At 29.2% G+C, this 26,689-nt stretch overlaps 1 pseudogene; it reads left to right on the forward strand.

The window, feature by feature from the left end:
• Positions 1 to 1,179: 1,179 nt before the first annotated feature.
• Positions 1,180 to 26,689, forward strand: part of LOC110267052 (trimethyltridecatetraene synthase-like) — an 85,231-nt pseudogene continuing 59,721 nt past the window's right edge.

Below are 26,689 nucleotides of genomic sequence, written 5' to 3' on the forward strand. Positions count from 1 at the left end.
ACAAAATAATTTTTGGTTGGGTTAGTTATTTTTATTTTTAAAATTTAAAATGCTAACCACGTTATTAAAATTATCAGTTGTAAAACTATATATTTTGTATTATTGTTACATATGAATTTTTTTAATATTAATATCTTTTAATAGTGAATTATTTTTAAATTTATAAATTTAAATGATATTATTAAAAAAATAATTACATTAATTTTAAGTATTTTAATTAATTAATTAATTACGTAGGACCACAACAGGGACTAAAGTTAGTTCCTTCTAATGGAGAAGAGAGAGATGCTTTGAGTTCCTATTTACTATTTATGACGCAAAAGCTGACGTGGAGTTACTTTTTATGACAGGTAGGCCATAAATAGGAACTGGAATGAATTCCTACTGGAGATGGTCTAAACGCTTAGCCTTATACAATATGTTATTTTTCTAATATTTTTAATTAAAAAATCATCAAATATACAAAAACTTTTAAAAATATATTTATATTAAAAAAAACGTATATGTTCAAATAGATTTCCAAACAATTTCACGTTGAACGTTTTCATTTCCAAAAAAAAAAATTACATTGAGATTTTTTAATTTTACAAAAATAAAACATGGATATCTATATTAGTCATACTCGTTATTTTACTTAAGCAAATAAATTCTCAAAAAAGTGTGATATAAAAATTTATATATTTTATTTTTATAAAATTAAAAAACTTTAATATAATAAAAATTTTTATAAAACAAAAACGTCCCATGCAAAATTTTTTAAAGATATATTTAAATATATATTAAAAAATAAAAATACTATTCGTACACTAAAATTAATTACTAAATTAGTTATGAATATATCCGTATATAAATACATGTGTGGTTTAATTTATTTTTAATGTATATTTATATTTTAATATATAGTTTATACAAATAATTAATTTTGGTGACTAATTTTAATATACACTTAGCATAATCATAAAAAGAAATTAACTTAATGATATCTAATATTCACGTCAGATCTTTAGTCCCTTGGGCACACCTACTCTCTAGCAAAATAAATAATTCACTCAGGGATACAACCTTTCATCCCAATTACACACAATAGAATCTAACCTGTGACGGGGATATAAAAGTCATAACTGTCAAAGCTATGCCTATAGCATTGCAGCCCCCTGCCTGGGATTCAATTGCAGCCACATGGCTTGCAATATTTCTTGCCCTCCTTCTTACACCCGCTACATCCGCCGCCGGCGATATAAATTACCGCCAAGCCCAAAACCATGGCCCATTATCGAAAACTTCAACCTTATTGGGCCTCTCCCTCACCGGTCCCTGCATACTCTCAGCAAAAAGTATGGGGCCATCATGCACCTCCAGTTGGTTCTACCCCTATCATCGTGGGCTCCACAGCCCAAATGGCAAAGGCCTTCCTCAAAACATACAATTTGCAATTGCAGATCGGCCCAAACTTGCTGCAGGAAAATACACAACTTATAACTATTCCAATATTACTTGGTCCCAGTACGGCCCATACTGGAAAGTGGAAACATCCCCGCAGATTGTGCGCAACAGAATTATTCAGCGCGAAACACCTCCAGTCTTATGAGTAGATAAGGTCATAAGAAAGCAAGAGCTACGTGCTTTTCTGAATAAGCTGTTCAACAACGCCAACAAAACCATTGTGTTAAGGGACCATTTATCCACCTTAAGCCTCAATATCATGAGCTGCATGGTGTTCAGGAAGACGTACTTAGAGAACTTGGAGGATGCAATTGTATCGCCGGAAGAGTTCAAGAAGATGCTTGACGAATTGTTCTTGCTAAATGATGTGCTCAATATTGGGGACTTTCCCTTGGATTAACTTCTTGGATTTGCAGGGTTACATAAAGAGGATGAAAATGTTGGGTAAGAAGTTCGATAGGTTTATGGAGCATGTGTTGGATGAACACATTGAGAGGTGGAAAGCAGTGAAGGATTATGTTACAAAAGACATGAAGATTATGTTGCAAAAAACACGGTTGATGTTCTTGTGCAGATTGGAGAGGATCCAACTCTTGAGTCATCATGTAGTACTTAATTACTATTTATATTTATTTATTTTATCTTAAATATAAAATTTAGAAATAGGAAACAACCAAATTGGTCTAAAAATTTTTAAAACAGACATTTTTATTTTCAATGAATTATAGTTAACTAGGTGTTCGAAAAATATTTTGGCAAGGCTTATATTTTAAAAAAATATTATTATGCCCAAAATGAATAGAAACTCACTCAAAAGATCGAACTACTACACTTACCCGATGGCAGTTTAGCTCTACTTATGTGAATAAGTAACTAACTCCTAAGATATCTCCCACTTATCTAGAAGGGAATATTTATCCTCCCTCAAAAGGTAGAACTACTCTAAAAGGGGGTACTCTAAAAAGTGGTTATCTATTCTACTATAAATACACTGACATCTTCAGGTATATTTAGGACTCAATCTACTAAAAACCTGCCTAAAACCCTTGCTAACATAAGCATCAGAGGTCCTTGCAGGTACCACCCTCACCTCCTCACGAGGAACTCGAACAGCGGCACCTCGGCACCGGTACAAGTTGGACGCTGTCACAGAAGGAGCCCGAACCTCACGTCTAGGCCCAAATACAATCCGGTTTCAGGTAATCTTCATAACATTGGCGCTGTTGGCAGGGACTTGGAAGTCTACACCGAACCATGGCGGGCGAGCAATTTGAAGATGGACACACTGCATCTGAGTCCGAGACAGAACCTCATAACGATGACCGATCCCTTGTGATACCCCCACGACAAGAAGGAACAAGTAATCCTAATAGGAAAGGAACATCACAAAATTCTCAAAGCCAACAACTACAGCCAAAGGTACATCCACTTGAGAACGAAGTACTTCTACACCCAACTGAAATCCTAGGACTCGTACACGGACATCATGGCCGGTTAGAGTAACTCGAACAGGAGATCGAGCGACAAAGAAAAGCCGAAAGAGATCTATACGACGTAGAAGGGAACTTGAGGAAAAGCTTCTAAAATTAGAAGCTGATCTACGAAATCGGACTAACAACACTAAACGAGAAAAAAATCCTTTTGGGGGAGAAGACCCATTCATAGAAGAGATCATGTGTGCTAAGGTCCAAGGAATTTTAAAAGTTTTGATATGGATCTCTATGATGGCACAACCAACCCAAGACATCATCTCAACAATTTCAAAAGTAGGATGTATCTGGCCGATGCATCCGATGCAACTCGTTGCAAGGCTTTTCCGACAACATTAACCAAAGCAGCAATGAAGTGGTTCGATAGCTTACCACCCAGGTCAGTGACTTGCTTTGATAACCTAGTAAGAAACTTTCCTACCCAATTTTTAATTCAGAAGAACAAAGGGAAACATGCTCCAAGTCTCTTAGGGGTAAAACAAGAAGTATGAGAAACTCTCTGAGCTTATATGGAAAGGTTCAATAAAGTCTGCTTAGAAATACAGAATTTGCCATCCAAAGCAGTAATAATGGGATTAGTTAATAGCCTTAGAGAAGGTTCATTTTCTCAATCCATATCAAAGCAGCACTCGACCTCTTTATATGAAGTACAAAAGCGGGCAGAGAAATATATTAACATGGAGAAAAATTTTCGACTTAGAGATCCAGCTCCAAGGCTGAACCCAACCTACCAAGTTGGGGATAAGGATAAGGAAACAAAGAAAAAGATGAATACAGCTCGGAAAAGTCTCGAAGATACCACAACTACACCCCACTCCGAGTTTCTCTTGTTGATATCTACAGGGAGATCTGTCACATTAAAAGGCTTCCGCCTCCTCACCCCATTAAAGACAAAAAGGCTGGAAGTCGGACGGAATGCTGCGAGTATAAAAAATTATATGGTCTTTCTACCAACGATTATTATGATCTAAAAAATGTTATAGAAAAGTTGGTTAGAGAAGGTCGGCTAGAAAGATACCTCGCTGAAAGACGGCGAGATCAGCCACCACCAACCCTAATAGGCACATACACATGATAAATAAAGGATTTGCAGGAGGAAAAATTACTAAGTCCTCACATAAAAGGCATCTTAAGGAAGTATATCAAGTCAGGAAAGATTGCGGAGTTTTCGACTTACCCACAATCTCGTTCAATCAAAAAGATGCTCAAGGGGTGACACCTAGTCATGATGATCCCAAAGTAATCACAATGATACTTGCTAATATAAACCTCCATAGAAATTTGGTGGATCAGGGGAGCTCAGCCGACATATTATTCAAACCCGCTTTTGATAAACTCGGTTAGAAGAAAAGAAACTGAAGGCCTATCCAGACAACCTTTTTGGGTTAGGAGATACGCCGATCCAACTTCTTGGTTTCATTTTTTTGTGTGCCACTTTTGGTAAAAGTATGAAATCAAGAACCTTAAGCATTGACTACATTGTGGTCGACTTGGTGTCAGCCTACAATGCCTTGATAGGTCGGACCACCTTGAACCGACTAGCTGCAGTTGTTTCTACATCTTACTTATGCATGAAGTTTTCAACTACAGAAGGAATTGCCACTGTAAATGGAGATCAGAAATTAGCAAGAAAGTGTTACAATGAAAGTCTCAACCTAAGGGGCAGTACCAAAGGTAAGGAAGTCAACAGTATTGAGTTCGGTGGTATCCAAGCACGAGAAGAGCTGCATTCACAACTTGAAGGAAAGGTCGAAAAAGTTCAAATCAGGATTAGACAGAAAAGACAACGAGTATAGGGGCTAACCTGGATGAAAAATTAAAGGCAAATCTCGTTGAGCTCTTACAAAGAAACGCCGATCTCTTTTTCTGGAAATCCTCCGATATGCCTGGCATAGACCCCCGACCTCATGTGTCATAAGCTCGCCGTTTACCCAGACTCTCGACCTGTTCAACAAAAATCGCAAAAACTCGATCCTGAGAACACAAGTCGTAGAAGAACAAGTGCAACCTTTGTTAGAAGCCGAGTTTATAAGGGAGGTAAATACCCTTTGTGGTTGGTCAATATGGTCTTTGTGAAAAAGCAAAATAAAAAATAGAGAATGTGTGTTGATTACACTGATCTCAACAAAACTTGTCCCAAGGATCCATATCATCTTTCCAGCATTGATGCCTTGATTGACTCAGTTTCAGAATATAGATATCTATCCTTCATGGACGCATATTCGAAATACAATCAAATCTTGATGTATAAGTCTGATCAAGAGAAGACCTCTTTTATCACTCCAAAAGCTAACTATTGTTATGTAGTAATGCCTTTTGGATTGAAAAATATTGGAGCCACATATCAACGATTGATGAACAAGGTGTTTTCATCTTACCTTAAAAAATTGATGGAAGTATATATGGATGACATGCTTGTAAAGACCAGAGACAATCTCAACCTCTTGTCTGACTTAGCTGAAGTATTAACCACAATAAGAAAGCACGGAATGAGACTAAATTCTTCAAAGTGTACCTTTGCAGTAGAAGTTGAAAAGTTCTTAGCCTTCATGCTCACTCAAAGAGGTATTGAGGCCAACCTGGACAAATCAGCAATATTGGAGATGAAAAACCCAACTTGTCTCAAAAAAGTCTAACAACTAAATGAAAAGTTGGCAGCTTTATCCACATTTCTGGCAAGATTAGCCATGAAGCCTTTATCCTCGTTTTCAATACCTTAAAAGGGGAATTAATTTAAATGAACTCAGGAATGCGAGCAAGCCTCCCAAAACTTTAAAACCTTTTTGAGCCAACCTCCAATTCTTACCCGACCTGTCTTAGGGGAGGAGCTTAATGGATTTTTTCTGAAAAGGATTTTTCTGGAGGGAGTTTTACGAGGCACCATAGTAAGGACTAAGGGTAAAAAGAAAAATCCTTAGTAACAAGAAGACTTATGTAAATCATTTTCTTTTTATTAATGATAATTCATTTTCTACCAATTTTCTATCCAAATGCATTAATTTAAACTCGAAAAAACTACAAAAATTATTGCCCGACCTGAGTGGTTGGTAAGATGAAGCGACGAGGTACAAATTAGTGTAAGAAGTTATATAAATAGTTCATGGTCCGATCTTAAAAGAGCTGGACCTAAAACGAAATGTAAGAGTAACTTGATAAATCTGACTACTTAAAGTCAGAGTGTAAACAATTAAGGAAAAACAATATTTACATATGAAAGGTCCAAAAATGACCGACCTACTTCGTCAACGTCTTTCCCAACTTAGCAAAAACAACATCAAAAACTTCAAAAATAACTTAGTAAAAATTTCTAAGTCGTAAAGGGTTAACAAAAATGACTTTGACTATTTATGTAAAATTCTAAAAATAGTTTTTACAAGTTATAATTTATTTATTTTTATCTGCATATTCAATTTTAATAATAATTTTTTTATTTATGAATAGATTACTTCCTATTTTAATATATATATAATTTTAAATTATTGTATAAATATAATTAATATGATCTTATTTTTATTATTTGAGCATCATTAATGTCCTTGTGAATTTTTATTGCATAATTTATTTTGACCAAAAATAATATAATTTGATTTATAAAAATTTAAACTTGAGCATTTACTATGATTAAGCTCAAATTTTAATTTATTTTGTTATGTTATATAAATATTAAATTCTTTGATTAATTACTTATTTAATTACAATATGATATGATATAAAAAATTTATATTGACAATTAAATTTCAGTTGTTATACAAATATTATATTTTAGGTAATTGTATATTTTTTATTATTTTAAAAATTATTATATATTTTTAGAATCGTTTAATTATATTTATTTTTTTTAAAAGAATTGTCATTATTGTAGAGCAATTAATATTTGTAATAGTCTAAAATTGAGAAAATAAAAAATACAAGATATTAATACTCTAACTTTTTGAGTTATAAATTTTGAAAAAAAATATATATGATTATGGTTAATGATCATAATTGGAGGCTTTTATTTTATTTCAATTTTTTCAGAATATGTTTGCCTTAATTAAATTTTATTTTTTTATTAATTGCTATTGTTTTTTGGTACACTTAAATGTCATTAGTTTATATCAATTAAAATTTATGACTTAAAAAAATAGACACATGTCTAAGTGAACAAGAAATATTCTTTTAATAAAAAATTTATAGTACTTTAGCTTTTTTTTTTCCTACATCATATCTTACCTTTTTATCATAATTAAAAGTTTTGCAGATACAATAAATTAACTATTATATTATTAAATATATTTTTAAAGATAAATTATTAAATATTAATTATCATAATCATATTTAAAGGTATCTAAGTTATTTTTATATAATAAAAGTGATATACTTCAAAATATATTTGTATATAATTTACAAACAACTATATGTGATTTTTACCATAATTTTTATTTTTAATAAAAAATATTATTATATTAAAGTGATGTATTTTAAATGTGTATAAATGTGATTTTTATTACAAAAAAAATTACAAAATAATAAATGCTATTTTGTTTTAATTTTATCTTAAATATTTAATTTTAATTTTATTTTTAACATTTCAATATGTTTAAGTTATATCACTAGGACAAATAATATTAATTATAACTAATCAATTATGTTATTTGATTTGACTAAAATAAACATTAAATTATTTAATAAATAATAAATAAAGAAATAAAATAAATAAATTTAATTTAAATTATACTCGTATTATTTTTTATATATGAATCATAATATACTTTTTTGTATTTTAATTAATAGTCTCTAAAAAAGTTAATATTTTATTTACAAATATTTTGAATTTTCTATAATATTTTTATAAAACTTGATTAATAGGCTTCTTTTATAATATTTTCTTTGAAATTTTTTAATAAAAATATATCTTTAGTTTTGTCTTTCATCTTTTATATTCATTCATTATACTAAATTTTTTTACAATGTACACGCATTATTTTTTTTGTCTTCTTTTACTTCTTTTAATTTCTTTTTTTACCTTATTTTTAGTTGTTTATTTTACCTTTACTCCTGGTATGTTTATTGTATTTTATTTTATTTTAATCTCAATTTTATAGTTATTTTTAATTATATAAAATTAAATAGTTTCTGTCAGGACATGCTTAAATATATTATTTATTATATATCATCATTAGAATAAATAAAAAATATAAATTAAATATATTATTTAATTTTAATTTAAACTAAAAATTGAATAAACTGTCAAAAAAATATCAACTAATTTTATTTTTAATTTTTCTATAATTTTATTTAAAGGTAAAGTCTCTCTATAACCACTAACATCATCGATAAAAAAAATATAAGTCTCTATAAAATGATATATATAAGATAAGTAACATATATATAATTTCAAAGTTATTAATCATAAATTGTGGACAAATTTTTAAAAAGAAAATTTTATAGATCAACATGTAACTTTCTAATATTTTCGAGACGTATCAATATTTAGGTTATCTATATATTACTTTTTAAAGTATTATAATTTCACAAGTTATAATATGTGATATTTGTTATTGTTATATATATGAAAAATGTGAGTTAGTATTTACCCATTTATCTTTGATTAATATTATTGTAACTAGAATATATTAGACTTTACGAGAATGATATAACCTAAACTTTGGTTATCTGAGAATTTAGTGAGTGGTTACTGTTGGAAACAAGAAACTAAACTGGAGGAAGGATTTGTGTATCATTGAGTGTAATCAAGTTGTCTATTCAAGTTGTCTAGAATGATACAATATAAAGGGTATTTATAGGTGCTAAAAGAATCGTAATAATAAAGACGTAATCTCCTATAATAAATATTCAGATATACTAAATAATACTAATTGATCCTAATTATATTCTAACATCCCCCCACAAACTCAAGTGACAACTTGAGTTTGAAACTTATTTAAAACAACGAAATAAAGAGAAAAAAACTGAATAAACTGATAAAACGGGTGCAGATGGAACTGCCGCTTGTCTGAAGGAAGCGCAGATGGAACTGTCAAAAAGAAATGCAGACGGAATTGCCACAAGAAAACACAGACGAAACGCAGACAGAACTGCTACGAGAAAACGCAGATGGAACTGCCACGAGAGAACGCAGATGGAACTGCCACAAGAGAACGCAGACGGAACTGCCACAAGAGAATGCAGACGCAATTGCCACGAGAGAACGCTGACGGAATTGCCACGAGAGAACGAAAACTATATGATTTCTTCATGAGAATAGGTAAGCAGCGGATGACAAATGGTGTTTGATCATTCGACTCAGAAAAATAGAAGACAGAGAGAACAGGCTAGTCGGTGAGGTGAAAAAGTATCAAAGGAGTGACAAAAGATAAGGAAAAATGACATAGAAAAAAAAGTGCAAAAACTACGGTGAGTTTACTGCAAGGAAAACAACCTATCCTCTTCAAGGAGGATACCATGGCTCTGATACCATATTAGAAACAAGAGACTAAACTGGAGGAAGGATTTGTATATTATTGAGTGTAATCAAGTTGTCTATTCAAGTTGTCTAGAATGATATAATATAAAGGGTATTTATAGGTGCTAAAAGAATCGTAATAATAAAGACGTAATCTCCTATAATAAATATTCAGATATACTAAATAATACTAATTGATCCTAATTGATTCTAATTATATTCTAACAGTTAGAGTAGCTTCACATCACGAACCAATATGAATGCTAGCAATAAGAATGATGAAAAACCAGCTAAAATAGATATTCGCAGGGACTACTCGTGATTTGGGGTTAGATGAAAATTCATGAAATCTTCACGACCTGCCCACGTAAAATAAATGGGGACGGAGACATAAATGGCCATCCGTAGAACCCATTAAATAATTGCGAATATAAAATTACTCATTCATTTTAATTTATATATACATTAATCCCTTTCTTGAATTTAGTATTAAAAAATATATAAATAGTATAAATTGATATTTTTTAGTAGAAAAACAATAATAAAAATTATTAATTAAGCTAATTACATAATAAAAAAAATTATGAATAATTTTTAAATAATAATAAAAATTAAGATCACTATTTTCACATACTAAAAAATTTATAAAAAAAATTTTAGACAATAAATTAATATTTAGTAAATTATATATAGCCTTGTCAAAAAAAAATAATTAATACATTAAATATTATTATTTATGTGTTAATATCATATGGATTATTGATTATTAAGTTATAATAATTTCTAATCTAATTTTTAATAATTAAAATTTAAATAATTAAAATTATTAAATGCTGAATGTTTTTGCACCTAACCAATTTTATTTTTATTATTGTAATTAAACAAAAGATGATTTGTTAATTAATTCTAAATTCAAATTTAAATTTGAGTAAGAAAATAAACAAAAGATGATTTGTTAATCAATTCTAAATTCAAATTTAAATTTGAGTAAGAAAATAAAAAAAAATTGTTTTGAATTTTATTTTACTAACCAAAATTAATTTTAAGATAATAAATTACTTTGTACATCATATCATATCGTAAGATAGTGTGGTCATTTGCTATTTTTTATTGGCAAATATTATCAAATGAAATGGCGTAAGAAATTAAAAAATATATATTTATAATCTAGAGAATATTAATTTCTTTTTCAATAAAATAAATTTTATATTAAATAACCAAAGTTGTTATTGGTTTCTCTTCACATTAACTAATACTCAACGATGATATTATGGTAATATTACCAAAAAATATTAATCAATCTAATAGATTTTGTAATGACATAAGTCTATAAATTTAGAAACAACGTTGATTGTATTGTTTTGACTTCAAAAGAATGAATATGATATTAACAAATAAAATTGTCCCAAATAAATTTTAATATAAAAAAATCTTCATAAATATTGCTATCAATGAGAGAAATTGTTATACTTTAAAGACAAATACTCTTTTTTTTTCTACGAATTTTTTAATTTGGCAGGTTGAGGACTAATCCACTATATATTGATGCTTCATTTATTAAAAGTCTGCTGATAGCCAATAGATTACTACACACATAAAACGAGATTCGAACTTTAAATACTTGCTTAGACAGACGAGTGAGATAATCACTCAACCAACCTAAATTAATTAAAATAAATACTAATTATTTTTAATATTTTCAAGTTATAAAATATTTATAGTAATAATTATTATATATATTTTTAGTTTAATTTCTTAATAAAAAATTTATATAACTTTATGTATTATCCCGTGCAGGGCACAAGAACATAAATTAGTCTGATTAAAAAAATTTTTGGTGACTAATTTGGAAAATAAGTGATCTTTTAGGAACGAATTTGACTATTTACCCAATTAAAGAGTTGAACAAATCTCTACATTTAAGCAAAATACTTAACCAAGTTGTTATAATCGCTTTTCAAATCATGTACCTTCTCCTTCTCCGTTTCCTCCTCCTCCTCCTCCTCTTTCTCTTCTTCTTCTTACTAGCATCTTAGTTGCTGTTTTTACTTCTCCTTCTTTTTCTCTTTTTTTCTTTCGATATCGTCGTCACCACTGCCATCACTATCTTCTCCTCCTCCTCTTCCCTTTTTTCATTTGATTTTTTATTTTTCATTCGTTTTCCTCCATCATTTTCTCCATCGTCATAATCATTGTTATCATTATATCGTCATAATCATCATCATTATCGTCATCGTCATCTTTTTTATCGTTATCGTCGTTATTATTATCGTTATGTTTAAATTTTTGTCATATTAATAATGTTGTCTGATCCAAAATTAATTTGGATATGTTTTTATTCATGATTGAGTCTTGTTTGTATGCTTGTTGTCGAATTGAGTTTGCGTGTGCAATTATTAAGAAAAGCTTCTATGGTGGAGAAAGTATTTTCTGGTCCTCCAAAGACTTGGATACATTTTCAATTGTGAAAAAATTATAGATTGTTTTAAAATTTTGCAATTCAATATTAACATTTTTTTGTTGGTGATGTGACACACTCACATGACCCACTCACAGTATCAATGATCATGGATCTAAAAAATTAATATCCACCTATACACTTGTCAACATCCAAAAAAGAAAAAACTGTAATTTTATTTTATATTTATAAATTGTAACATATGTAATTAATAATAAATAGTTTTAGTAACTAAAAATAGATAATAAAATTAACTCAATAAAACATAATAAATAGTTACAGACAGTTAACTTTTAAAGTTAGTTAAAATAAAAGTGTATACTATCGATATTAATATATTAATATTTTTTATTAAAATAATCTTATCTATATTAGTAATTATCTTGGATAAAAAATATTTATATCATAAATGTTATAAGAAATAATATTTAATAATTTTTGTCAAGTGAATTTTTTAATATATTTTTATTGTGAATGATTATATTTTTTTAAAATAAAAAAAATTTAGAGAGCAAATTTTGTTTCGAAATTTTTGTGTACTTTTTAAATATTTGTTCAGATGTTGTTACAAAAATTTAGGTCACATAAATAAGTTGTTTGCTAAATATAAAAGTCATTTTTTTATTTACAAAAAATATAATATTTATTAATTCTTTTAATCGTATTTTTAAATTATTTAGGAACTATTTTGTCGATAAAATCTTTAATCTTTTTGTCAGTGGCTGAATTTTTTGGATACTAAATTGATAGTTAGTCTAAATAATTATTTAGAAACACATAGAGAATAAAAATATTTAGATATGTTAAAAATAAAAAAATAATTATAAATTATTTTTTTATAATTTAATATTCTAGATTAATTATAGATTATTTTTTTATTATTTTAGATTAAATATAAATTATTCTTTTAAAAAGATTAAGTTTTATGAAAAAATCGTCAACAATTTCATGACTGATTTATAAATATAGTTTTTTATTATAAATTTCCATCACAGAGAAGATAGCTGTCATTTTTTGGGATTTCTGCTAGGCCGTCACAAATGTTAAATAACAAAAATAATAAATTAAAAGGACTCAAAATTTTCTTTCTACACTTGCGTAAGACATAAATAACAACCATTATTCACACGGGTATTATTCATCTTAAAACAAATTAATAATTAATTAATTATCATTTAAAATATACAAATAATAATTAAAAATTAATACTATTCCATTTAAATTAATAAACAAAATTTTGAATGTAAATATAAAAAATTAAAATTTGATAATTTGAATTATATCTATTTAAATAAATTCATAAAAAATATCATTTTAAAATATTTTTAATTTAAACATAGTTTTTCGATTTAAAATAGACTTTCAAAAATTATATTTAAACTCAAAATACTATGATTTAAATTTTTTAATTTATTTAATTTAAAAAATTAAATAACTAAAAAAATATTCTTTTTTAAAAAAATAAAGGCTATTAATTTTTTTTAATATAGATCAATGACATAATCTTTCGATACTCAATTAAGAGGTTGCGGGTTCGAGTCTCCTATCTTTGGTAAAAAAAATCAATATTTTCATATTTCATAATATTAAATATTCTTTATTTATTATTAGAAAATTAAATTATTAATTACTTTAATATTATTAGCAGTTTTCTTTTCTTTTTATCAATATAAAAAAATAAAGAAATAACCATTTTTTTACCTGAATTTGACATTTACTTATATATTTATTGTTCTTCATAAATTAATTTTACTAAATACATATTTATTACAAAGAAAATTATATGGTACAGATCTAAATCTGTACAGATTTAAAGATTTGCTTACTTAAACCACACTTTTTAAAGTCACACTTTTCACTTAAAACCGTAGCTCTTCACAAAGAAAAACGTCACCTAATGGAAAAAAAGTAAATTAGAAGATTTAAGAGAAGAAATAATTAAGTTATCAAAATTAATAGATCAAAAATTAATGATTTTAACTAATGTTAACTGTAATGACACCGAATTCTTAAAATCAATACAAAATGATTTTTCTCAAAATCTTTATTTTACTATAAGCTTTATTGAAGGACTTCAAAAACCTGAAAAAACTTATTTTTCACATGGAATTTCTAAGAAATGTTATCATGGAAATGATTCCCCACATCTTCATCATACTTTTAACCCACAATTAAATTCTATAGTAGATATGCTCGAAGAAATACTAGTATCCATAAAATTTCAAAGAAATAAGGAAAAAGAAAATCCAAAAGAAGAAAAATTTCAAAATATAATCAACATAACAGATTTAAAAGTAAAACCACCACTAAAATTATGAATATTGAAGAAAAATTAGAAGAAGTTACAATGCTTTTTAAACAATTAAAAATGGCTCAAGAAAATAATATTATGGAACAGGGATTTCAGATAGAAGAAGAAATAGTAAATTCTGAAAATATAGAAAATGAAGAACACATCCTAGATTATTCAAGTGACGAAGAACCAGCAATTCCAATACAAGTAAAAAATGAAGCTGGAACATCTAGGGATAATCAATCTCAATTTAAATGGGAAACAGGTTTTGATAATTATGCTTTTAAAAAGGGGTTTATAAATAAAGATTCAAAATATACAAAAATACCATCAAAATACGTTCCTAAAATTCAGGAAATGGAAGGAGAAAGAATGCTCGATTTAGACTGTAAAACGAATGAAAAAGAAATTTTCGAAAACTGGTTGAATTCCTTCTTATTAGAAGCCTTTACTAATCCAAAACTTAATGAATTATCTGGAAGAGACATTTGGAATTACATAGGGTTTCATACTAAAGGAGCTATAAGAGATTATATGACATCAATAGAAAACCAAATAATAGAAGAATTAGCAACAAAAATAACAGCTTATGATAAGATATTATATATAATGATGATTCTATATAAAGAATTTTTTGGAAAAAATATTATAGATCATAAACAAGAAGTCTATAATAAAGAATATCAAGAAGCAAAAAATCATTTAGCTAACATTCACATATATGATCTATGTAATGTGGAGTCTTATATATGTGAATATAGAATACATTATTACAAATTAAAAGAAGAAGATAAAAATCATTATCTTAATATGTATATAACAAAACTTCCATATCCTGCTAACGAATTTATTATGGGAAGATTTATAAGAGAAATAAATAGAGGAACAATTGAAAATAATTTTGGTGGAGCAACCTCTGCAATAAGAGAGGAAATAAAAGAACGATGTATGCAAGAAGCAACTCAAAAAAGATTTGCAAATATAATTAGAATTTGCTGTCAGGATAATGAAGAGATACCTCAAAAATATGGTCTTAATAAAAATTTTCAAAGAAAAAGAAAATATCAATTTAGAAAAAGAAAATACTATCCAAACTGGAGAAAAAAGAGGTATTTTAGAAAAAGAAATAACAATAAAAATAAGAGACAAAAAAGTGATTATTGCCCAAATAAAAAAGAAAATTGTAAGTGTTGGTATTGCCAAGAAGAAGGACACTATGCAAATGAATGTCCGAAAAAGAAGGATAAAAAGGATCTTACTAAACAAATAGAAATCGCTAAGTCTTGTTTCATGGAACCTTTAGAAGAATCTGATGATAATTTAGACTATATTTTTGAATATGTCTCGAAAACAGACTCAGAGACTGAGTAATAATGCTACATTTATTACTATAAAAATAACAGAAAAATTTATAAATGCTTTCATAGATTCTGGAGCAACACAATGCTTTGCTAGTTCAAATACAAAACTTGATTGGAAAAAATTAAAGAAACCATTAAGAGTTAGAATAGCTGACAAATCAATACATAAAATTGACCAAAAAGCAGAGATGGTTGAAATTTTTATTCAAAATTATAGGTTCATTGTTCCATCTATATACATGTTAGATTCTGGAATGGATTTTATCATAGGAAATAACTTTTTAAAGCTATATCATCCATTCATTCAAGAACTAACATATATAGTTTTAAAAGCTCCACACGATTCTTCAATAAATCAAAAATCAAAACGTATAAAAATACCGACTACTACTATAGATAAGATCTTAAAATTTAAAATATTTTCTATATTGGAGACATGTTATTTAAATTTATACTTTCAAATAAATATCCCAAAAAATAATCTTGAAATAAAGATAGAAGAACTTTTGAATGAAATTTGTGCTGAAAATCCTTTAGATATTAAAAATACAAATAACGAATTAGTAAGCATTAAATTAAAAGATCCGACAAAAGAGATAAATGTTCCAAATAAAATTCATTATTCCGCAAGAGATAGAGAAGAGTTTTCATTAGAATGTAGAGATCTTTTGGAAAAAGGAATTATAAGATTAAGTAAAAGTCCTCATGCGGCTCCAGCCTTTTATGTCGAAAACAATAATGAAATTAAAAGGGGAAAACGAAGAATGGTTATTAACTATAAAAAGATGAATGAAGCAACTATTGGTGATGCTCATAAACTTCCAAGAAAAGATTCAATTTTAGAAAAAATTAAAGGAGCAACTTGGTTTTCATCTCTTGATGCAAAATCAGGATATTGGCAACTTCGTTTAGACGAAGAAACAAAGAAATTAACTGCTTTTACTTGTCCAACAAAAGAATCAACAAGTGTGTTGCTCTATGAATGGAATGTATTGCCATTCGGATTAAAACAAGCTCCAGGTATTTATCAAAGATTTATGGAAGAAAATCTAAAAGAGTTAAATGAATTTGTTTTAGTATACATTGATGATATACTAATTTTTACAAAACAGGATAGAGAAGATCATCTTCAAAAATTATTAATAGTTTTAGAAAGATGTAAAGAAAAAGGATTAGTTCTTAGCAAAAAGAAAGCAAGAATAGCAAAACAAGAAATAGAGTTTCTTGGATTAATTCTATCCACTCAAGGAAAACTTAAACTTCAGCCAAATGTCCTAGAAAAGGTAAATTTATTTCCTAATAAAATAGAAGATAGAAAACAATTACAAAGATTTTTAGGGTGTATAAATTATATTTCTGATCGAGGATTCTTAAAGAATATAACAGAATACACTAAAAGCTTATTTCCAAAAATAAGTACTAAAAAAGAATGGAAATGGGATGAAAAAGATAGTATGCAAATTCAAAAGATTAAAGAATTATGTGAAAAACTTCCAGAACTTTATATTCCAGAAGAAAATGACTACTTAATAGTAGAAACAGATGCTTCAGACCTAACCTGGTCAGGATGTCTAAAAGCTAAGAAAGCTATAAAAAGTTTGGAGCAAGGAAAAGAATCACTAGATTCTAAAAATTCCCCAAAGGAATTACTTTGCAGGTATATTTCAGGGACTTTTACTCCAACAGAACAGAGATATACCACTCATGAAAAGGAAACTCTAGCAGCAATTAAATCTCTTAAGAAATGGAAAATTGATTTACTACCTAGAGAATTTACATTAAGGACAGATTCAAGCTACCTAACAGGTTTCATACGATATAATTTAAAAGTTGATTATAATCATGGACGATTGGTAAGATGGTAATTATTTTTGTTACAATATCCAATAAAAATTGAATATATTAAGGGTGACAAAAATGTTATTGCAGATACATTAACAAGAGAATGGAGTTCGTCTACAACGCATTAGATCAAGAAATTCAGAAATACGAACAAGAACTCGAAAAATGCAAGCATTGTCAGCAAATAAGGACACAGATCCAATCCCTCAAGAAGGCCGTCGAAGCAATGAAATCAACACAACAACCAAAACCATCAGAGCTCAGCCAGCTAAGCGTGGTGGACAAATCAGGTGAAGAAAAAATTCCAGAAAATAAAACAATTGCTGAAATTATCAAAAAATCTACCCAAGATAAAAAATATTATGTAATTTATAATGGCCCCATGAAAGGAGTATATGATGCCTGGGAAAAAGCAGCACCATTTACACATCAATCAAGGATAATTCATAAAGGAGGGTTTTTAACACTGGAAGAAGCAAAGGAATCTTTCAGGGAATATGAAGCTCTTCATCCAGAGCAAACCCTAAAAAGAGCAGATAAAGCTCCAATTCAAACCCAGAGAACAGGGATAATAAGAAACATTCCTACAAGGGCTGAAATCAAAGAAAAGAAAAGGGTCTGTAGATCAAATCTCAGAGAAACCCTTAATATAGTCCTGAACTGGACTGAAGAAAAAAGAGCAATTTTAGGATATTATCCTATTGCCAAAGAACAGCTAACAAAGCTGGTTATATTTCCAGATGCATCCCCATCGGACACCTATCAGTTTTTCCAGTATGGATTAATTGATACAATTTTAATTTTTAATGATCTAAAAATTATTAGTGAGTTTCCTGCAGGATTCTTTGATGCAGTGAAGAGATTTAAAAATATGATTGACAACGTAAATCCAAGGGATATATCCCTAAAATTTACGAACAGTCAACCTATTTTTAATGAAGAAGAAGAATGCTTGGTTCCAGCACACCAAGTAATATTCATGTCCGTCTTCCCAGGAAATTTTCAACCAATTGATCAAGTTCAAGATTTAACAATCTACAGTCATGAAGGAAGGCTAGCCAGCACACTAGCAAGGGTCTTCGAAAGAACTCAAAAGATAACAAGGGAATCTCACACAAGAATTAATTATAAAAGCAGAAATACTTTGCTTGTGTCTAGTAAAAGGAATGAAATTGAAGAAAGAGAGATGAGACTCTTAGTGGAATTTGAATCAGCATTCTACAACTTGTCTGGACTCTTAGAAAAGCTCCCTGAAGGGATAAAGAGGAATCTCTGCTATCTGATAAAAGAGAGAGAAGACCACAAGTGCCAGCTATGCGTCTCAGAGTTATCTGAAGAAAGCAATAATAAAACGGAATCAACCCACATGATAAAGGAAGAAGACAACGCATCTGAAGGACACATAATGAAAGAGGAAGACAGCACATCTGAAGCATCTCTCAACATTATTGCATAGTGACGTAAGCGCTTAGGTCATAGAGCACCAACAATGTAGCTGGTGCAAGATAATAAACAATGACGTAAGCAATGACGTCATAAGAAGGGTAAGGATGGGAATTGTCCATCAGACCCAACCATTATAAATAGGTTGCTTAGGCAATTGTACAGGGCATCAGAAAATAGAAAGCAGGAGGCAAAGAGTACTCAAATGCTAGGAGAGCAAGGAGGAAGCTGCCGAGGCGATTCTATGATCTGAAGAAGAATTCCCATTAGGGAAAAATAGTTCTAAACTCCCCTCTGGAGTTAGTATTTACAATCTCCCCTCTGGAGATAAAAACACCTTATGTAAAATATATTAAATAAAGGAAGTTTTTCTCCAGAAAGGTATGTATTCATTCTAAGTCTTTCAATTATGAATTATTTAGAAAGTTTAGAATTAACAGAAGAATCTGATTATTATAGATTAACTGCTTTATTAGATAATGAAAAACAGGCTGTTTTAAAAACAGAATTAAATCTTAAATCAAACGAAAATTTTAATAAACAAAACCTTTTAAAAGAAGTTTTTAATAGAAAAAATATAATATACTATGGAAAAATTCAACTTGAAGCCCCTATAAAGATAAAATCCGCCAATGGAGAACTCGAAATAGCTTTGATAAATGATGAAGAATTAAGTAAACAGATTGAGAAAATTAAGGATCAACAAAAAAGATCTAAAATTGGATGGATTCATATTAGTACTATACAAGTCTTAATCAAATCTACATATATGAAAGGAATTAATTCACCAATAAGCTTAGCAATCTGTGATAAAAGAATTACTGATGACCCAATAGATCAAATAATTGGAATTGTTCATGGAAACTTGGCAAATGTAAATGTTAAATTTAATGCCCATCTGGGATATGCTATACCTTTATCAACTGAAAATCTTGGAAGATCTATAAGTCTGGCTTATAAATTTCACAGAAAGAATTTAATGGAACAAGATGATGAACCATTTTCAATTACATATGCAATAAATTATGCTTTAACAAATAGCCATCATAGTATAATATTTAAAAACAGAGAAAGAATTTATGTCGATGAATTATTTCAGAAAATTGTAAAAATAGAAATACCAAAATATAAAGCTATTGAAAACCCAGTTCTATTAATAAAAGAACCGTCAGGAAAATTAGTTTCATCGAATTTTCAAATTAGAGAATCTAAAATTAATAGCCCTTTAAGTCTATCTAAGTTGAAGATTAAAGAAGAAAATTCTGAAATAAAAGAATTAACAAAAAAGGTCGAAAAATTAAATGAAACCCTAAACACCAAATTATGACAATAAATAAAGAAGAAATATATGTAACCTATCAAGACAAGAAACAAGAGCTTTTTGAAAGAGAAAATCGTTTGAATTATTTACAGTTTTCTGAAATAAATCAAAGAGCATTTGAAGCTCTAAAAATAATCTATGACAAGTTAAAAAGAGAAGTTGAAGAGCTAGAAAAATTAATAAAATCTCTAGAAAATAGTGATGAATCAATGATAGAGTTTGCAGAAATTTTAAAATAAATAATGAAGCATAAAAAGATTGAAAAACCAGAAAATAAAATAAAAAGAAAAAGGGCAGAAAAATTAAAAAGTAAAATAAAAGAGTATAAAAAGGAATTAAATAACCTTCAGATCAAAATTGATGACCTTATAATAAAAAGGATAGAAATAAGAATAAATATAAACAAGTTGGAATTAAACTTAAAAAATTTATAAATGCCTGGAAAACCATATTATGACTTAAAAGAATTAAAGCTGTTGAAAGAAAAAATGGAAAATGAAGTTGAAAAATTAAGAAGGTATTTAGAAACAACAGAAAGTGTAGAAATAAAAGAAGTTTTTGAGGATTTAAGAAATTATATTAAAGAAAAAGACAAACAGATAAAAGATTTTATATACAATAATCCATACAAAAAAGAATATTATAAACTAAAACAAGATTGAAAACTATAAAAATGAAATTACAATATACAAGGATTAGTAAAAAATTACAAAATTGGTATCAGAGCCAAGTTAACGATTAAGGGTAACACTTTCTCTTTAAGCAACACTTTTACTGATACACTTTTAAACCAAATAAAAACAAAAATCTGTAAATCTGTACCAAAGTGCATCTGTACACTAGATGGACCCTTATTACAATACAAGTCCACATTTTTTTTACCAAATTCAAAGTTTTGACTCCATCTATCAATGTAAGCAAACTAGCTGAATAGGCTCACCTGTCCCACATTTCTATGCACCGTTAGGTTATTAGCAGAATTCCATCTCTACCCTCTATTGCACTATGTCAATTGGATCATTCTACAATTCATTTATTATAATTTCACAAACTTAAAGGCCACTCACAAAATATAAAAAGTAGTGTACCGAAATTACCACAACCACAAAAATAACATACTCCTCCATAGTCCTTAAAGAACCTGAGTTTACTTTCCTCACCATAGACAATTCCATCCTAAGTAATTTTGGTGTAAAAACTAAGAAAATTTATGTGTATTTATTAAGAAATTTTAGTGTATTTTTATTCTGATAAATTATATATAATTTAAAATTCAGCACAACGATGAGGGATCTAACTTTTCTTTCTTCAAGATGAGAGAGAATATTATCTACAACCCAACTAAAAAGCACACAATTTATCCGATTATTCATGCACATTAACTTGCTAATGAAATATTGCAGTATTAAAGTGTTAAACATTCCATAACTATTTGCGTTAGAGTATGATAAATTACTCTAGCTCTTGCAATTGCTTCTTTTTTTTTTCTTTTTCATCATCATTTTTTTTATTCATCTTTTCCTTTTTGTTTTACGTTTTTAAGTTTCTTCTTGTTTTACTCTATTAACAAGAATAAAAACAATGAACCTACATTCATTCAACTAAATTAAAAGAAAGAAAAAAAGAAAAAAAATATAGCATTAAAGAAGACATTTTTGTGTTTTTGTAGTAAAATTTCGGTGTAAAAATTAAGAAATTTATGTGTATTTGTTAAGATTTTTTGGTGTATTTTTATTCTGATAAGTTCTGTATAATTCAAAACTCTTCCTCTTCCTCTTCCTCTTCCTCATCTTCTACTGTTTCTTCTTCTTCTTTTTCATCATCATCTTTTTTTCTTATTCATCTTTTTTTTCTTGTTTTATCTTCTCATATTTTTTCTTGTTTTACTCTCCTAACAAGAATAAAAACAAAAAAATCAAACAAAGAAAAAAAGAATACATAATATTGTAAAATTACTAGAAGAGAATAAACCTACATTTATTCAACTAAAAGAAAGAAAGAAATAAGAAAAAGAAGAAGAAGAAAAAATACAACATTAAAAAAGATATTTTTGTACTTTTGTAGCAAAGCTTTGATATAAAAACTAAGAACTTTATTTTTTTTTAATAAATTTTAGTATATTTTTATTTCGACAAGTTCTGCATAATTCAAAATCCTTCATCTTTCTCCTCCTCGTCTTCTACTGCTTCTTCTTCTTCTTTTTCATCATCTTCTTCTTTTTTCTTATTCATCTTTTCCTTCTTATTTTACCTTCTCAAGTTTCTTCTTATTTTATTCTCTTAACAAGAATAAAAATAAAAAAGTCAAACAAAGAAGGAAAAAAAATACATAATACTGCAAAATTGCTAGGAAGAGGCTGAACATACATCAATTCAACTAAAAAAAAAATGTAGCATTAAAGAAAGCATTTTTATGCTTTTGTAGCAAAGTTTCAGTGTAAAAACTAAGAAATTTATGTATATTTGTTAAGAAATTACGGTATATTTTTATTCTGATAAATTCTGCATAATTCAAAACTCTTCCTCTTCCTCCTCCTTATATTCTGCTGCTTTTTCTTCATCATCTTCTTCTTCTTCTTATTTTATTTTCTCATAATTCTTCTTGTTTCACTCTGTCAAGAGGAATAAAATAATAAAAAAAAGAAAAATTAATGCTACAAAATTACTAGAAAGAAAATGAGGAAAAGAAAAAACACAGCAACAATAGCAGCAATAAAAGAACAACGATGGAGAAAAAACATGCAAAGAAGAAAAAGGAACGCGACAAAGAAGAAGAAATGCGAATAAGAAGAAGGAAGAACGCAAAGAAAAAGAAGGAACACGAAAACGAAAAATAATGTTTGCATTAATAAAGCGCGTATGTATACACGCTGCGTATAATGAAAGTGACTTTTGTTGATTTTAGACCAACTTAATTGAATTTGATTATCAAAAAGACTTAGATGTGTAGTATAACTATAAAAAATTAATATGAAAAATTGTACAAAGTTTGATTTTCAATACAATTATTATACATCTATTAAAACAAGACATTTAAAACTTTCTATTAATGATCATAAGTCATAACATGTACTTTTAGGATACAGATTAACTAGATCATTAAATATTTAGTACACCATATTTAATTTTTGGGTAAAGTACTAAATTGATCCCTTACGTACGTAATTCTGTTTTAGTTTAAAGTGTCCTATTTGAATTAAAAAAAGTTTCATTTAATTTTAATGTATTCCCACCGTGAGGTCAAAATTAAATAGTTAATGGAATGTCCTACATGACAGCAGTACAAGAAAAATGTCGCTAATCTGGTGAACAAGTACATGCTCTAGAGGCACAAAATCAACCGTGAATGCATCAATACATTTATTTATCATTCTCCTTACAATTTAAATGAATATTTCTATAGAACTAAGAAGAATGATAAATGAATATATTTATGCATCTATTGCTGATTTTGTATCTCTGGAACTTGTACTTGTTCTCTAAATTATCGACCTTGTTCTTACACTGCTGTCATGTAGGACATTTCATTAATTATTTAACTTTGACAACACGGTAAGACTATATTGAAACTAAATAAAACTTTTTTGAATTCAAATAGAATACTTTAAACATTAAGGATCAAAATAGGATTACGCACAAACGTAAAAGACTAATTTAATACTTCACTCTTAGTTTTTTAACATTGGAACTCTGGAAATCGAGGTCTTTCTTTAATTATTTATCAAAGATTTCATCAATGGAAGGAATGACTCATTCTTTCATGACTTTTAGATGGCTAACCCGTATTTGTGATTCAATAGATTCGGCAAAGCAACGTTTAGCCCCCAAAAAATTTTCCATTTTGATAAATTGACCTCTGAGATAAAGAAAAGCACACGTGACTGTTTAATAATAATAGTAAAAAATTGAAAAATTTCACAAAAATCTTTTATATATATAGAAATCAACACCATACTTTTCAAGTTTTCATTCATAAAACTGTGTTTGCGAAAAAAAAAAAAAGGTAACTATTATACATATTAGGTTTAGTGGAAAAAGTGTATAAATACAATTTTTTATATTTTGATTTAGTAAAAATTTTTTAACTTTTATTTTTATTTTTATTTTTATTTTTAAGAGGATTTCAGGTAGAGTGTAAATGAGTGGTTCAAGTTGGTTTTGAAAGGACATTTATATCCGAATCAATCAAATCTAGTTAGTTCGCACTGGTCTAAATTTACACTTGTTTATTTGCAAATCTAAACCAATCCAACTTGTAACACCCTACCATACAAAGTCTTATGCTTAAGTCATAATTCAGAGATGGCAAGGTATTACGACCTTTAAAACAAAAATTTAGTACGTATAGTAGTATGAATAATTGATTATAACTAGGAGCCTTAGTAGAAAAAAGGGGTAAACAAAAACCGTAACTCGAACGCGCAACACTCCGATCGATAACGTAACGAACCGGGATAAGCTAACGCGAGATCATATATATAAAGAGTGTCAAAAACAAGAATATCAAGACTCAAAATCCGGCTGCGAAGAGAACCGGTCCGAGCATAGCAATATATACATATGATAAAATAAGGAAACCCCAAAGGAAACCCAAAGGGACACAAATACAGAAAACCTATTCTCCAAAAATCCCCTCTAGAAGGAGTCATCACAGTTTGTATTATTTAATGGAGATAAAAGTATCTAAACAAGATATATAACCCAAAACAGAGTCCCGAGAACAAAGGATCTTCGCTAATCCAGAAGTCTCCAGCATGCCTCAACGAGAAGCCTCGCGTCCTGCATCTGAAAACCACAAAATCCACATGGGTGAGAACCAGAGGTCCCCAGCACGGTAACAGCTTCCACATATATAATACATAATAATAGAGGAAAGCCGAAGGCAATCTTAGAGCTTCCTCCAGATAATATCAAAGCTTATAAACAAGCTAAACCGTAAGTGGCAACTGACTAAAGATTCTTCAGTCTAACTAATACTTCCCTTTCCAATTCCTTCAGACCTCCCAACCACCAGCAGGAGTATAATATAGCAAACACAGTTATATCAGACAAGAGATTTACAAATAGGAACAGATAAGGCATTTAGATAATTAGCAAGTAATATGCAGTCAAATAGGCAATCTCAAACAATTCATGTAGTATGCTTATGATGCATGCCTATCCCTAGTGGCTGATGATATCATCTGTCGGTTATAGAGCCAACCCGACAAGTCCTGGTAGCTAATCATTGGACTGTCCCTCTGCCGTGCATCCCCAACTCGAGTTATACTCATCATAAACTTGATCATAAACATGATCCATATCCATCACCCTCACTGGTGAATATTTACGGGGGCGAGCTCATCCGGGCCTTTCACAGTGCCCGGCCACACTTACGACATAGGGTCAAAAGAGCTTCGAGTCTCAACCTGGAGCACGTGGTGGCTAGCCACTGCTACTACCCAGGGAAACCCTCATCTCCAATGGTGGAAGTGCCAACATTCACAATTCATTCAACAGCATATATGCATTTATACTTAGCCATAAACATGGCTCCGCTGCCACACGGCATAATCCAGCCATTCGGCTCACAGTTAAATCCATAACCAGCCAATTCATTAACAATTACGGCCATTCGGCCCATGGCATAACAAGCACTTCCACCGCCATCCTCCACATCTCACATAATCATCTTTGATCCTCATGGATCATTCATTTTTCCCTTGCTTCACTCGCAAGTTACCACATTCACTAGCCTTTTTCCTCATGCTAGGCATATCATAATGATTTAAGACATAAGTGGTGAGATCGGAGGCTTAGAAGTATGAAGTTTGGCTTTTAAAACTCAAAAATCAACTTTGGAATGAAAACAGGGCCACGCGTACGCGCACTCCACGCGCACGCGTGGATGATGCTTTCTCGAAGAACGGTGCATACGCGCCAAGTGCGCCTACGCGCGAGGGGTCATTCTGCTAAAAATTTTCTAAGTTAAAAGCTGCAGAATTCACAGATTCAACCCCCAATCTTCCGACGGTCATAACTCTCTCATTTTAAATCATTTTTCACCCGTTCTTCGAACGGCATGGACATCCCGGATCCAATTTCATTTCTAAACAGATTTGGCACAAATCAAAGATCCGTAGTCCAAGTTATGTCCCGTCAAAGTATGCCCAAAAACCATATTTTCATTCAAAACCACAAAGTGCCATTTTCAAAACAAGCCACTTTCAACTCTTTTCAAAATCAATTAAAACATGCCAATTTCATCCCTTTTCTTTGAAATCAATCAAAGTGTACCAAATTCAACAACAAGCCATCCTCAACTCACGCATTGACATTTTACCAAAATTCTCAAAACTACCTCCAACCATTTTAACACTTCTCAATCAAAAGGCCAAAGGATAAACATAATATTATGTCACATCCTTCTCATCCCAATTTCTAACAATATCAATTTTCAATCAACCATCATTATACATAATCATCATACTCACCAACAATATGGTACCACCCATCAATTCAACCTCAATCATTCATCAAGCATATATCACAACATGCATTTTCTCACATATCACACAATCAAGGCATCAATATTCATAATCACACATATGATCA

Source organism: Arachis ipaensis, chromosome B9 (assembly GCF_059453495.1).
Source record: "Arachis ipaensis isolate K30076 ecotype BB chromosome B9, ASM5945349v1, whole genome shotgun sequence".
Classification (NCBI taxonomy): Eukaryota; Viridiplantae; Streptophyta; class Magnoliopsida; order Fabales; family Fabaceae; genus Arachis; species Arachis ipaensis.